Source organism: Melanotaenia boesemani, chromosome 17 (genome assembly GCF_017639745.1).
Source record: "Melanotaenia boesemani isolate fMelBoe1 chromosome 17, fMelBoe1.pri, whole genome shotgun sequence".
Taxonomy (NCBI): Eukaryota; Metazoa; Chordata; class Actinopteri; order Atheriniformes; family Melanotaeniidae; genus Melanotaenia; species Melanotaenia boesemani.
Window position 1 is genome coordinate 7157389 of NC_055698.1, and position 14688 is coordinate 7172076.

Here is a 14688-nt window from a genome sequence, read left to right on the forward strand (position 1 = left end):
TTTCCCAAGAACATTGTCCCAACAAGGAAACCCCCAGCCCATAAATTACACTTCCATGATTGGATCTTATCATCTTCATACATACAACTATTATGCTCCAGGAGTGCTGGCAAGTTACAGACCCATTATTAGCCTCCCTTTTATTTCCTGAAATTATATAAATAAATGTTGAAAATCATTCTTTAGATCCAAATGTTCCAAGGTACCAGGAAAGAGAAGACATTGATTTCAGCTGCAACATTCAGATGGTAGGGTCAGAATTTGGTGGAAACATGAAAGCATGGATCCATCCTGACTTGTAGTTCAGACTTTTGTCCCCATAGTACCTCATTTAAACGTCTACCTGAGTATTGTTGCCGATCATGTCCATCCCTTCATGACCAGTGTAGCATCTTCTGATGGCCACTTCCAGCAGGATAATGCACCATGTCACAAAGCTCAGATCATCTCCAACTGCTTTTTATGGACATAATGAATTCACTGTACTTCAATGTCCTCCACAATCACCAGATCTCAATCTGAGTGGTGTGTGGTGGAACGGGAGATTCTCATCATGGATGTAAAGCTGATAAATCTGCAGCAATTCTGTGATGCTATCATGGAGCAAAATTTCTGAGGACTGTTTCCAACACCTTGTTGATGAAGAATTTAGGCAGTTCTTAAGGCAAAAGGGGTCCATCAGGTATTGGCAAGGTGGACTTTATAAAGTGGCCAGTGAGTGTATATGGTGTTTTTAGGCATTAAATCTTACATTTGACAGATATTGTGGCCTATTAGTGACAAGGACTTCATACATAGTTACTGTATGTCTGGTAGGTCCAGAGAGGTGGAAGTACTACTGATGCATTAATACAATCAAGAATTATTTTACAATTTGTAGCTGTTCAGCTTTTTTTTTCAATAATAAATCTCTCTTTTTTAAAGGTATTTTGTCGCTTTATCGGTTAATAAACAAAAATGATGGGCTGCTGTTGAGATAACTGTACAATATTTTATCTCCCAGGAACATACGGGAACATTACATACATCACAGTTTGGCAGCTTAATGTTTAACTCATCTCCAGACACTATAACAAAAACGAAACGCAGTAAACATTACACACAGCGTGGTGCGCCATCATTCTGTGTTGTGACTTTCGCCGCTACACATCCATCCCTTTCACTGCCAGAGAAGGAGAAAGGCAAGCGAGGAGGAGAAAGAGGAGGAGGGCTGTGCGCATCGTCGGTGCCAATAGGCGCAGCGCTATCTAATTAAACCCCTACCACGTAATCCAAACGACACCATCCCCCCATTTAAATCCACTCCACCAGCGCTCATCACTTAAACACACACAGCCCTCCGCTGCTGTCCCGTCCCTGCCTCTGGAGGAAGACCGAGCCGCAATACCAGCAGTACCGCCACGGCTGCCTCAGCCTGCACGGTAACATGGTTTGCAGGGTTTGGTTGTTGTAGCTCAGGGCCACCTTAGCTTAGTTACGCAGCCAGCCGGCGAAGTGTTGGAAGCGTGTGAGTGTGCTGAAAGAAACAGCACCCTAGCCAAAAGAAAAAAACAAAAAGAGAGAGAGAGATCTCGATCTCTCTCCAGCAAGGTTATTCAGCCGGAGCTCCGAAGGGGGGGAAGGCGTCCAGAGCGAGCCGAGCATCACTGCATCTCCACCGGCAGCAGGGATACTCTCCGCTTCCCCATCTCCACAACGGGTAAGGGGAAAACATTTACACCCCCAGATGTTTCTTCTCCTTTTATAAAAGATATATAATAGTTTTCCTTAATGCTTCCTTAAAATAGGACTCTGGAAGCGCGAGGCTTTTGTTTACCCGCGGGGAACTGTGTTCTCCAGCTGTGTGGTGACAAAAAGCCACCGAAACATTCTCCTGCATCCTCTTTATTTATTTCACCACATCACCACGTGTGCTTTGCAATTTTTCTGCAGCTCTCAGGACAGTTTGGCAACCATAAAAAGGTGGAGGAAAAACCATATTTGCACAGCCAATAGCGTTAGAGTAGTGCAGGCCTGCCATTTTTTATGAATGATCTTAACGTGGGACGCGGTGCCGCTCTGGTTATTCCACCTTTTCTCCTCTGGTGCAGACTTGAAGTGGGTTGCCTGGCTCACAAAACGATTATTTTCTGCTGTATTTCTAAACCAGTCACTTTAAATATGTTTAAAAGCTTTTTAAAGAGTTTTTATTATATATGCATGAAAATATTGTAAAATGAGGCATCAAATATTGAGTGTGGGTTGCCTCTTTAGTGTTCAGAGTGTTTTCTTCCTTGAGGCTCTCTCACTGCTTTGTAATATGTTACTAACAGCCAGTCAGCTCACAAAGCAGCCAGGGGTTTACACAGATACCCCTCACCCACTTGTATCCCTTCTCTCCGCATCCATTAACACACCATTTTATCCTTATTGGAGATAATGAGAGTGGAGCTTCTCTCACTGATGGCGGTATCGTTGGGAACTAAGCAAATTAAATACAAGGCAGGGGCCTCTGTGGCCCTCAGGGGCACATGGCATGCCATCTTAAATTATCTTCTCTCAGCCGAGATGCTCAGGACTTCTGCTTGTGCCTGACTCTGCTACGCTCACTGCATGATATATTCGCTTCTACGCCTTCTTTCCTAAATGCCACCCAGTCCCAGCTGTTGCACGCCTTCTGTACAGTCCTAATCCTCGCAGATTAAACAAGTTGCAGTCAGGCTCTGGAAATTGGAATTTCTACAGAAAAGTCATCTGGTTGGGAATAAGGAAAAACAATCACAGGGTCATAGGTTGTCATTGTTGTTCAGGTGATGATGAAAAGGAAGGGGAGGAAAGAAGGCAATAGTGTAGTGTTACTGACCCCGGGTTCACGAGAATGTGGACGAACAGCCCCAAACAAACTGATGATGTACTCGTGTGTTGTGTTGGGTCAAGGCAGCATTTAGCCTGCGTGTGCTTATGCTAGTCTAGTTGTTATATAAGAGGATAAATGTGTACTGGAGCACTGCTCTGTGTGTCACTTAGACTCATAAGCCTCACACACTCCTCCTGCTTGTATAGTACACATGAGAAGAGGTTTTAACACCGAGGCATTAAGCACCTGGCAGATGAGAGATACCGTAGCTGAGGTGGGTTTTAATGTTGATGTTTGCTTGCAGAAACAAGAATGAATGGAGACAGTTTCCGCTCATCTCTGTGTTCAATACTTCAGGCTGTCACATTAATAAGACTCAGTGCAGCTCCTCTCATGTGGGTGACCTTGGTCACATGATGTTGTCGAAATTCTTGACAAGAGGCCCCGATTGCATGTATGCAGTGAGAAAGTCACTTTGAATTAAGGTTTCTGTCTGGTCACGTGGACGCAGGCCGAGGCTCTTTCTTCCAGAGACAAGCACAACCTTTCAGTGTTACTGATGCTCAGAAACTTTGTTGTGCTCAGAAGAGCCTCAGGACCTCTGAGGCCTTTCTGGGGGGAACTGAAGAAAAAGAAATCAATCAATCATTGCAAGAAACAGCAAAAAGCTGAAGTTAAAGGCTCTGTGTAAAGTGGATTTGTGGTCTGTAGCAGTAATGGAGGGGAAATTGAAAACTGTCTTTTTGTACTCAATGAGAGTTATGTTACATTTTAATTAGTGAATACAAAGTAGACACTTTCCTGTCATTATTGCCATTATATTCCTGATGATGTTACCTAGTAGACATTAATGGAGAGACGCTTCCTCATCAGAGGAAAATGCATTAGCTTTTATTAAGTGATTTGAACAAGAATGAAGCTGAAGACGATCTTTGCATCATCATGGCTTGAAACAGTCAGCGTAAAACCCAGCGATGTTTTAGATCATCTAACTGTGAATTTTTAATGGCAGATATATTGATAATAGTTTAGCTGTTTTTCTTTCTGCTTCAGACTAAGAGGTGGGAGGATGGCTACATGACTAGAGATGCAGATAATGCTGATATTTTAACCATATGTTTATTCTACAGAAAGTCATCTGGTGTAAATGGTAGGAGTGTAAATCACTAGTTTGATCACTGTATACTACTACATCCATTCAATGGACAACAATTCAATGATATTGCAACTTCTGCAAGGGTACACTTCTGAGTCAGTATGATTCAGTATCTAATGACTGAAATGAAACAAATCACATGCTGATTTAATAAAGTCACTTTATATGAAATCCCAGAAAACAACTAAAATATCAAAATATAACACTGACTGTACCCCATTCTGTTTATTGAGCTTTAAAATGTTTATGTCATGTAAAAGAAAACGGGTATAAATGAAAACTTGAGCCAGGGGGGTCCAAATTCGGTTCTATAAGGGCCGCACTCCTTCTGGTTTTCAATGTTTCCCTTTCAATTATCCATTTAATTTGAGTCAGGTGTGTTGGAGCAGGAAAACATAGAAAGCCTGAAGAATTGTGGCCCTCAAGGACCGGAGCTGGACACGCCTGACTTAGACTATAGCCACATGGAGACAGAAGCAAATTAATTTTTAAAGTGTTTTGTAAACAGAACTGGTTCTAAGAAATTTGTGCATCCACACAAAACCAGTGAAAACACTGTAGCATATATACCAGGCCGCTACAGAAATACACCAGCAGCAGAAAATAAGACACAGAGCATGCACAAGAACTTGATGTAAACAGACATATGAAGAAGAAATTGTAGCTTTTTTAGCATGAACACAAAACAAATACTGTAGTCCTCCATAGATGTAGCCATCGGCTGTGTTTTTCACATGCAGGTTAAGGGAGGTGTGGGGCTATGATGTCATCGGTTCAGGAAAAATGCACATGGGTTGTAAACACAAAAATGAAAGGGGTTGTGTTTTCAGATTTATTCACTTTGGGATTGGTTTCAATGATGATCATTTTCCCAAAACAGCCGTTCCATGTGGAATAAATGACCAAATCATACATCTTAACTCACCTCTGTGTAGACATGGCCTTTATATCCAGTCTAGCAGCTTAGAGACACGTCATTATAATTTCTAAACATTTCCTCTATGTGGCTGTTGTCACACATGGTTGTAGGATGTGGCCCATGTACGTTTATAGAAGGTTTGTTTCCCATGTGTGCCACTGGCCCCATAATCTGCTCTGATCCCACTGTGGAGGGACGTCTCCTGCCCGGTCAGACAGCCAGTCTGATGATGCCTGTGATAAGGCTGAGAGAGCGGCTGCTCTGTGGGAGGTGGACGGCTCAAAGTAAAACGCTGAAAACTAAAAATTTTACCCATCAGTCCGAGGTGGTGCTTGGATTAGAGTGTCCCTCAGAGCGAGCGGTGAGGTTGGTCCTTGTTAGAGTTGCTGCTGGGTGTATAAGCATGACAATGCTGTGTGTTTTCTTTCTTTTTTCTCTTTCATGGGTACACTGAGGTTGCCTTGTTTTAAAAAACAATAAGAAATGAAGCCCAATTGTCCAGATTTTTTATTTTAGGGAAATTTTGCTGCTCCACTTAAAGTGAATCCAAATAATAAGGCATCGGTCTGATTGCTTGTGTTCCTGTGACACTGCAAGTTATACATAAAATGAAATGGTGATCAATGTAGCTCATTGCAGATCAGAGCGTGCGCGCTTGCTGAAAAAAGCTTCATGTTTGTGTTGTTTTGGGATTTTCCATTTGTTGAAATCATGAAACTCATCTGGGGTATCTCAGGTTTCTTCATGAAGTCATAAAGAGGTGAACGAGTCGAAGATTGTTTCAAAAGATGTTGAGAAGAAGAGGCTTCTGAGTCTTTTCCTTGGATAACGTCTAGTCTTTCTAGCTTTCTTGGTTTTCTTATCAAGATTGCAGTTGCTAAGCAAGAAGCCAACAACAACACGTGAGTTTAGCTAAACATGAGCTAATGCTTTACCTTCATTCACCAGGATCTCCTAGAAATCTTTATGGTGAAGACGACATATACTGGCCTCCTTTGAAGAATCTTTACGATAATAGAGTAAAACAGCTTGTCGCAGTTTGTTTGTACCAAATACGTAGAAACTGTGCAATGAAAACACCAAACTGTGTACTTAAAGAAGCAGAAATAATGCAGGATTTATCATGAAGGATCTTAATCCCACCTGCTTTAAATCATACACACCTGGAAAAGCTAGACTTCCAAGCTTTTCCATCCTTTCATCCGCTTGTCGAAGCTCGTCTAAAGCACCAGATAGTTCAAGATGTGGGGAATTTAAATGACAAGTATCTCACCAAGTCAAAGCTTAAATCATTCTTGGATAACATGTAAGGATCTATATCATTACTTAGCTCAAATTTAACGCATCTAATGAGTGAACTTGTTTCTAAACTAAAAGCACTCGGACTCGGATGATGTCTGGCATCGTCCTTACACAACAATAACCACAACTTTGTTTGGCAAAAGCAGTAATTGGAGAACACAAGTAAGTTATTTCACTTTTTAACGTTTAAATTAAACACAGAATTTATAAAACACAAAAAATCACATGAAAGTGAGTAATAAAAGTTTTTATTCTAACAAACAACAGTAATCCTGCAGGTTGGGCTCCTCTTCTCTCCTCCTTTTTCCTCTCCTCCAGCCATTAGGAGGCTGAAAGGGCAGCCAATTACTCCCAGAGCTCGGCATGCGGTTTGGCTAATGATGCCGGGGGAGCGGGTGGGGTTAAGGGGTGTGTGTGTGTGTGTGTGTGTGTGTGTGTGTGTGTGTGTGTGTGCGTGTGTGTGTTTGTGTGTTCTGCAGCATGAAAGGGCCAACACCTCTCTACTGATAAGGCATGGTGGAGAACACACACACACCTGCTACACGTATCCCCCATACCTCTGCTGAGATCATATCTCAGAGCGACTTAGCCCTTCTTCCTCTATCTACCCTCCACTTCTCCCTCTTCATTGTTGCATCTACGCCTTCGCCACAACAACACCCCTTTTACTTTCTTTTTTCATCTTCACATTGCCCGTCTGACCATCTGCAAAGGCTCAAGACATAAAAAAGGAATTGAGTTAGTCCCTTTATGCTTACAAGAAGCACAAATAAATAACTAAGTAAAAAGAAGTATATCCCCCTGATCATTCAACCCTCCTGGGGTTCCTTTCAGATTTACATCCCTCTCTTACACCTGAGCAGAATGCGAGAAATTTTTTAGAACAACCACCACCAGCTGTGTCTCAACCTCGGCTGCAAATTACAAACAGAGAGCTGGACGTGGCGCCTTTCTTTCTTATTTATTTATGTAGTTATTATGAAATTGAAAAGGACAAGATGAAATGTTCTAGGTTAAAAAATTCAAACGGTGACAGCATCAATTAGGCTCTGTTCTTGTCCACCCGCCGGCAGCCTCTTTGCCTGCCTCTCTCAGCTAATAACGAAGAGCCAATCAGAAATAGCAAAATCGATCTGGCGTCGGCTGGCTTGGATGCATTTACAAGCAGCAGTAATGACTGCAGAGTCATTTCTCGGGCTGCTGGTGCAATCACACAGCAAGCTTTTTCTGCCGAGCCGTGAGTGAAAAGAGCAGAGTTACTCTGTAGAGCCTGTTCAATTACTGTAAATGTGCTCCCGGCCTCTCCGGTCACAGCATTGCACTCTTATTATACAATCATGCTTTTTTTCTCTTGTTTTTTGTAACCCTAATTATAACTTCCTGAATTCTGTCGGCTTATTTGTACAAACTGATTAGATGCCAGTCAGACTAATTGATGATGATGCTGCTTCTTTGCTGTTGCTCTCATTTAGTAGTCATCAGGGACGTCTTTGGGTGGGGCGGAGGTGGGGTGATCGATGAGGGTCAGGGCCAGATATTAGCCACATTACTCTTTTCACATGGAGTTTAATTCACAGCTGCTCTCATGTTGATGATCAGCGTGAGTAGTGCTGGACCAGACGCGCTTCATGGATTACATCATCAGAATGGGTTGTTGAATTTCTCGCCACGTTTCAGATCAAAACACCCTTAAGGTCTTTTTAAAGAAAAATCTTCTCTTCATCTCTGTTTCATTTCTCTTCTTTCATGCCGGTTTATCTTTTCCCCAGATGAATTAATGTGCAACATTATTGCCTATGTGATGAATTTCCATTTCAAAGTCCAAAGTGACACCTTAAAATGCCTTCATTCGTCCTCAACTCAGAAAGTGTTGATTATAAAGTTTAAAAATTAGGAAAAAATGCACCAAATCTAGGGTATTACAGAAGCATAAACCAGAGAATTGTGGTGTTCCTTGGGAAAAATGCAACATAGTGCAGACACTAAACCTCACTAAACATTGCCATACTTTCATCCTACACTCACTAGTCATTTAATAAAGTACTCCTGTTCAACTGCTGGTTAACAAAGATGCAACATAGTGCATCCCGACCTTTATTAAGGATGGACGAATAAAATAAAGATAAGGACCTTCATGCATGATCAGAACACTGCTGCACAGCTTTATTTATGGCCGCAGTCTCCACATGCTACCTGGTTACCATTATAAAGCTACCATAAGAATAACTCCAAGAAAGAAACATGTAAAGACACAGGTCAAGATGACATAATGTTCAAACTGAGCATCAAAAGGAGGCAGAACGTTGAAGTGGCGTTGAACGTGGCATGGTTGTTGGTACCAGGTGGGCTGGTTTGAGTATTTCACAAACTGCTGATCTACTGGGATTTTCACCTACAACCATCTCTAGGGTTTATAGAGAATGTCGGAGGTCAGCGGAAAATGGGCAGACTGGTTGGTGATGATAAAAAGGCAACAGGAACTCAAATAGCCACTGGTTCCATTCAAGGTATGCAAGGTATGCAGAACAGCATCTCTGAATGCACAACATTTCCAAGCTTGAAGTAGATGGGCTACAGCCGCAGAAGACCACATCGGATGCCTCCTGTCAGCTAAGAACAGGAAACTGAGGCTACAACTCACACACACTCAACAAAACCGGACAATAGAAGATGGAGAAAAGTTGCTGGTCTGATGAGTCTTCATTTCAGCTGCTAAGTTCAGATGATAGGCTCAGAATTTGTGTTAAACTGTGTTAAAAGGTTTAAAGCAGCTGTTGAGAGCATAAATAAGTTATTTAAACTTAAATCCTTAGTCTATAACTTTATTGATAAACCTACTGTATTGTATTGGTAGATGCCTCATTATAACCAGTGAAATGTGTCTGTTTTTAAAGTGACTTGTTAGGGCATGAAGGTGTAGTTTGAATGTGTTCTCCAGCATAGGTAACAACTAGTCAGCCACAGATATCTGCTAGCCAACTGGTACCAGTTACAGGAAAACTTAGTCCAACTATTTGGGAAAAAGTTAGTGTTACCTTTAAAATGACCTAATTTGCACCTCTCCGTTGAATTTAGGTATCCATTAAAACAAGATTCTTTCCAATTTCACTGAAATTGGAACTAAGAAATTCAGCCTCTGTTACTGAAAGGGAATAATATTGTGTCCCCCTTCATTATTAAAGCTGAGCGGTGTAGAGATGATGTCCAAGTCAGGCTCTGCTATGAATTTAATTGAAGTGAGGAGCCGCCCGGTTAAAATGGCAAAATGTTTTAATTGCTTTCTCAGAATTACGTGTCCCAGTTCAGCCCTTTTCTGCCTCTATTAAATAAACCACTTTAAAACCCAACATTAAAAGGTAAGATATGCAGTTGGAGGAAGCTAACAGGGTTCAGACATTTGAATACTTTCTCTCCAATGAAGATGGATTCACTGTGCAACAATTCATCAATTCTGTCTGATATCAGACAAGAAATGAAGAGAAATCTCTGCTGTGATATTCATAGCATTTTCTATAATGACCTGATTTGATTGTTAGAGGGAAATATGTTCTTTTTGTGATCTGCACAGTGGAGAATAGTCCTGCCTTTCATCACTGACAAACCATAGACATGAAAGCAGCCTTGGAGTTTGGCTCATGGAGTCTGACAAGTCGCTGTAGCTGTATAACAGAGACCAATTGAAATGACTCTCTGGCTACTACACAAGGACTTGTCTCATTTATTCAGTACAGGCGTAAAGTCGTGTTTTCTTCACAGTTTTTGTTTATTATCTGAGTGCTGAGGGATAAGTGGTGCCACTGACCCTGCAGTCACCATATAAAACTAGTCATTTCCTGCGTTAACAGGCATCACTCTTCACTGCTTTTATGGAGTCAATCTCTGATCGTCCACAGATAGAAATGCTCTATCTTTTTGTTATAACCGCCACTGGGCTGAAGTCTCCTTTGCTTTCAGAACAGCCTTAATCCTTCATAGTGTAGATTCAAATGACAAATTAAAGTAATTTTAATTAAATTAAATTAAATATACTTTATTTATCTCAAAGTTAAAGATAAAAGTCTAAAAGAAAAAAAATGAAAATGTATTCAACAAGGTGTTGGAAACATTCCTCAAAGGTTTTGCTCCACATCAACATGACAGCATCACTCAGGTGCTGCAGATTAATCGGCTGCACATACAGGATGGGAATCTCCCTTTCCTCCAGATCCCAACTCCAGGCAGTCTTCCCATCCTCCTCTGACCTCTGACATCAAAAAGACATTTTGGTCCAGACAACTGCTGCTCACTGGATATTTTCTCTTTATCAGCTTCCTCCTTTTGATGCTCAGATTGAACTTCATCATGCCATCTTGACCATGTCTACATGACTAAATGTATTGAGTTGCTGCCATGTGATTGGCTGATGAGATATTTGTGTTAACTAGCAAAGAACAAGTGGACCTAATAAGGTGGATGGTGAGTGTAGATGTGTGTTCTACACTAAAGGACAAACTGCTGTGCAGAAAACATGCAGCATGATACAGTTCAGCTCAGTGTCCATTGAAGAGAAGATTTTCTACAACTACAACTGAACATTTTGAATAAATGTGCTGTGTCATGTTCTGACCTGTGTCTTTACCATAAATAAATAAATAAAGCTGTGCAGCAGTGTTCTGATCATGTATGAAGGTCCTAAATTTTATTTTATTCATCGATCCTTAATGAATGTCCAGGTTTTTTGTCTGCAGTCGGGATGCACTATGTTCCATCTTTGTTAACCAGCAGTTGGACAGGTGTACTTTATTAAATGGCCAGTAAGTGTACAATCAAAGTACAAAAAATGTCTAGCGAAAAAGTTTTTTTTAGATGTAATAGTTGCCAACAGAATATCTTACGGTCTGAACATGTTTGTTTGTTGGATAAGTTGCCTTTAGTACAACCAGAAAGACTCTGGCTTCAGCTGGTTTGCTTCAAATTTAGGACTAAAACCTGAAAAGAAGATAAAACAGTTCTTCTAGGATACAACAAGCTGACTGGTTGTGTTGGGTCTTTAGATGAATTTTATTTAAAAAATCCCTCTAATTAGTTTTCTCAATCATTTCTACGGAGAACACACAATGTTTGATTTACTAATTCCTTGCACTGCTGTGCTACTTCATGTTTTGGTATAGTCATGAAGGCTGTTCTGAGTTGCTGCAGTTTGTGCATCAGATGTGCATCCATATTTAAAGAAAATTCATTAGAATAATCAGTCGTCTCTTTTAGTGTTTGATTTTTCCTGAATATTTTCTCTCAAATCCGTTAATATTTGTGCCTTTGAGATGGTTCTCATGATGTTAACATCATGATGTTATCTTCCAAAAGATTTTAGGACAAACTTCAGTGTTGTAATGAGGGCTGTATTCCAATTTAAGAAAGTTCTGCCTCTGCGCACATGTGCAGACGTGTAACTCAGCCCTTATTAATACACCTCAGACTAGCACCATATTTACATATTTATTTATATGTCATAAGCTATACTGACTTTGCAATATTCAACCATGATATTGCAAATGACGTGTTTCTTCTAATATTGTGCAAACCAACTTTTTAACATGGCAAAGTGGCTTTTAAAGATAATGTTAAATTGACCGCAATTTAGTTATAATCTATTTAATTTAAAGATAATTAAAATCCAAATTTAATCCATTTTATTGTAATTGTTTTTATAAAATGTCAAATAAACTGATGTATCAGTTCTATCTGATATCAGGCTACAAGCTTTTAGCAGCAACTCTTCTTGTTAGATCATCATGTTTTCTTTTGTGTGTGGAATGTGTCCACATGGCTTTTTAAAAAGAATTTAAAGCTTCATTTTTCATGGTAGGGAAATTGTTTTTTTGAAATAGCTTTTTATGCAGTTTGAAAAAAAGCAAATGTCAAAAAAAGATAAAAAAGTTGGAATGCTATGTTTTTTGACAGGACTGACAGGAAAGCTTCTGCTCTTGAACATCAGGGTGAAGCAGTTGGACATATGAAAATTGTCTTGCCATTCTTCCACAACCCCCCCGCCCCAAATCCTCATTCTCAAAGTTGTCCAACCAGGTCAAGGTCAAATTGGATCTAGTTCAAAACCAGCAATGATGAAACTGGGTTTTGTATTGTTGGATAGTTCTTACGACTCCTTTCCGCCATATTTTTTGACAAACAATTATGTGTAAACATGTAAAAAGTCTCATTAAAATTTAGCCCCATCGCTATTCAACTCTGTTCGCTCTGAGTTCTCTATAGTGTGCCATTTAGTAAAATCCTCTAGTTCATATCCTATGTTTGATATGAACTCAGTTGTCTAAATTAGTTCCCAATAGGAAAATTTCTCCAAAAATTTCCTTGTCTTCTAAATCTAACAAAATAAAATTGATCACATATATAATACTGTATAACCTGTATCAGGAAACATATTGCTTAAAGGTTTGTATAATGTAAAATACTGTGTAATGTGTTTTCATATACTTGCTAACCATAGCTAGCCTAGCAGTGAAATCCTACTGGGTTTCTGGCCTGTAACTTGGATGACATCATTTCTAGCTCTGAATTTCAAACTTCAGATGCAAATAGATCACAGCATAACACTGAATGTGTTCAAATTACTTTGAATGCAGCCTGCAAACTCTAATCCTAAACCAAGCTGCAGATTTTAGCTGTGTTACCTCTCTTAACTCACATAGTGACAAATGTAACTCTATTTTAAGAAGCAGTAAAACTCCTAAACTGATGTCTAAATCCTATTTTATGGCTATAATGTTGAAACGAAATTATACTACCTCTCATGTTGTTTGCTGGACTTAATTGATAGCATTGCTTGCTTGTTTTTCCTAAATGTTGTTAGCTTAAACAGCAATAACTCAGCTAGCTAAAAGGGCAAAGACGCTAATCTTTGCTGCATTTCTATGTTTTGACTATATATATATATATATAGTGCTGTATTGTGCTGTACCTACATCTGTGCTGTATTGAGAAACACTGGTATCCAAGTTTATGAAATAGTGTCACTTTTAGCCATTGTAATCCACAGCTGTGGTGACAATGAGAAGCTGAGGAAACCATCAACTTGTGATGTGATTCTCTGTATAAAAAAAAGATATCTACAAGCAAGGGAAGGCGATGGCTGAACAAGTCTTTCCATCAGAGCTGGGTGACGAGTCTTGCACTACACTGCTGTACAAATCAGATCCCTGCGATGCGTCGTGGGACATCTCTGCCTCGCAGCTTGCAGGCCTCTGTTGATGTGGCATGAGAGCTTTTGAAGGGAAAACTCTTGCTGAGTCGGCTCATTCCCTCCCTGACAAAAGTCAGGGGTATTTTTAGACACTTTTTTTCCTGTCTTCATCAGTGGTACAGGAAATTTGAAAGTGAGACAGCTTTCATGTGGCGAGATGCTACAGTATACTTTTTCAGTCACCCCTCTTTGGTTGTTAAAGCGTCCTCCCTCTCCCTGCATATCATAACTCAGTCTTAAATGTAACATCTGACTTTCCCACTGCATCAAGAGAGATAGCACAGATGTATCATCAACTACATCAGATCAAATCTTCCTGTGATATGGGAAGGTTGTATGAAATAAGCAATGCTGATTGAGAGTTAGATTATAGTTATGAGAACACGGAGAAAAAGCTAAATCCTCTTTATGTAAGTGTTTCAGTGAGTGATGTCCTCTGCCTTATATTAAAGTGATGACTTTTTGGCTACAGTATCTAGGGCCTCTTCTGAACACATGCCACTTCTGCGACAGGGATACACATCAAAGTCCAAATCAATGTAATGACCAAGAGTGACACACCAAAGGGATTGGAAATCTGCTCAGGACAGCTTTGCTTTTTGTAAAGATAACAGGATTTCATGTAAGGACATGCTGCACTCAGTAAATATCTGTAGATGAAGTGATTCAAAATAGCATGCACTCATAATTTTTCCTTCATATGTATGATCTGTCGGTGGGAAAGCTGCCAGAATTGTAGATAGGCTTTCCATTCAGTTCAGTCTTTACATATTGGTTTTTGTATCACACATTTCAAAGGAAACGTGATCACCAAATGTCGAAAGGGAGGTGGAATTCAGCCAAGGAGAACGTGGAGGTGGGGAGGTAGGGATTGACAGAATCAAATCACACAGAATCCAGAATATGTGCAGGAGCGATGAGATGAATGAAGCAGGGGGGAAAAAGAAATGTTAGTGAGGGAGGACAGAAATTGAAAGGGGAGTCATAACCTTGTCATCAGTGTTTGTGCCAGAGAACAGCTGGAAAAGACTGATGCTCCTGCCTCTCCCATCTGTCTCTCATACACCCGCCACCCATCAGGACCACACAACCAGAACCTCATTCACTTTCCTCTTCCCTGTCTCTTCTGCACACCTCACTCGGCCTGCAGCATACACTAACTTAGCTAATCGAGTATTCTATCAATTTCTAGGTTTAGGTCCCAAACTTCATACTTTTTTGTCATTATCTTTGCTTTT

General features: G+C 40.3%; 1 protein-coding gene across 1 annotated transcript in view; it reads left to right on the plus strand.

Moving 5' to 3' along the window:
• Positions 1 to 1136: 1136 nt before the first annotated feature.
• Positions 1137 to 14688, plus strand: part of hpca (hippocalcin) — a 49849-nt gene continuing 36297 nt past the window's right edge. Inside the window, exon 1 of the mRNA XM_041967237.1 lies at positions 1137 to 1699. The gene's annotated coding sequence lies outside the window, so the exon portion shown is untranslated. The remainder of the gene's footprint in view (positions 1700 to 14688) is intronic.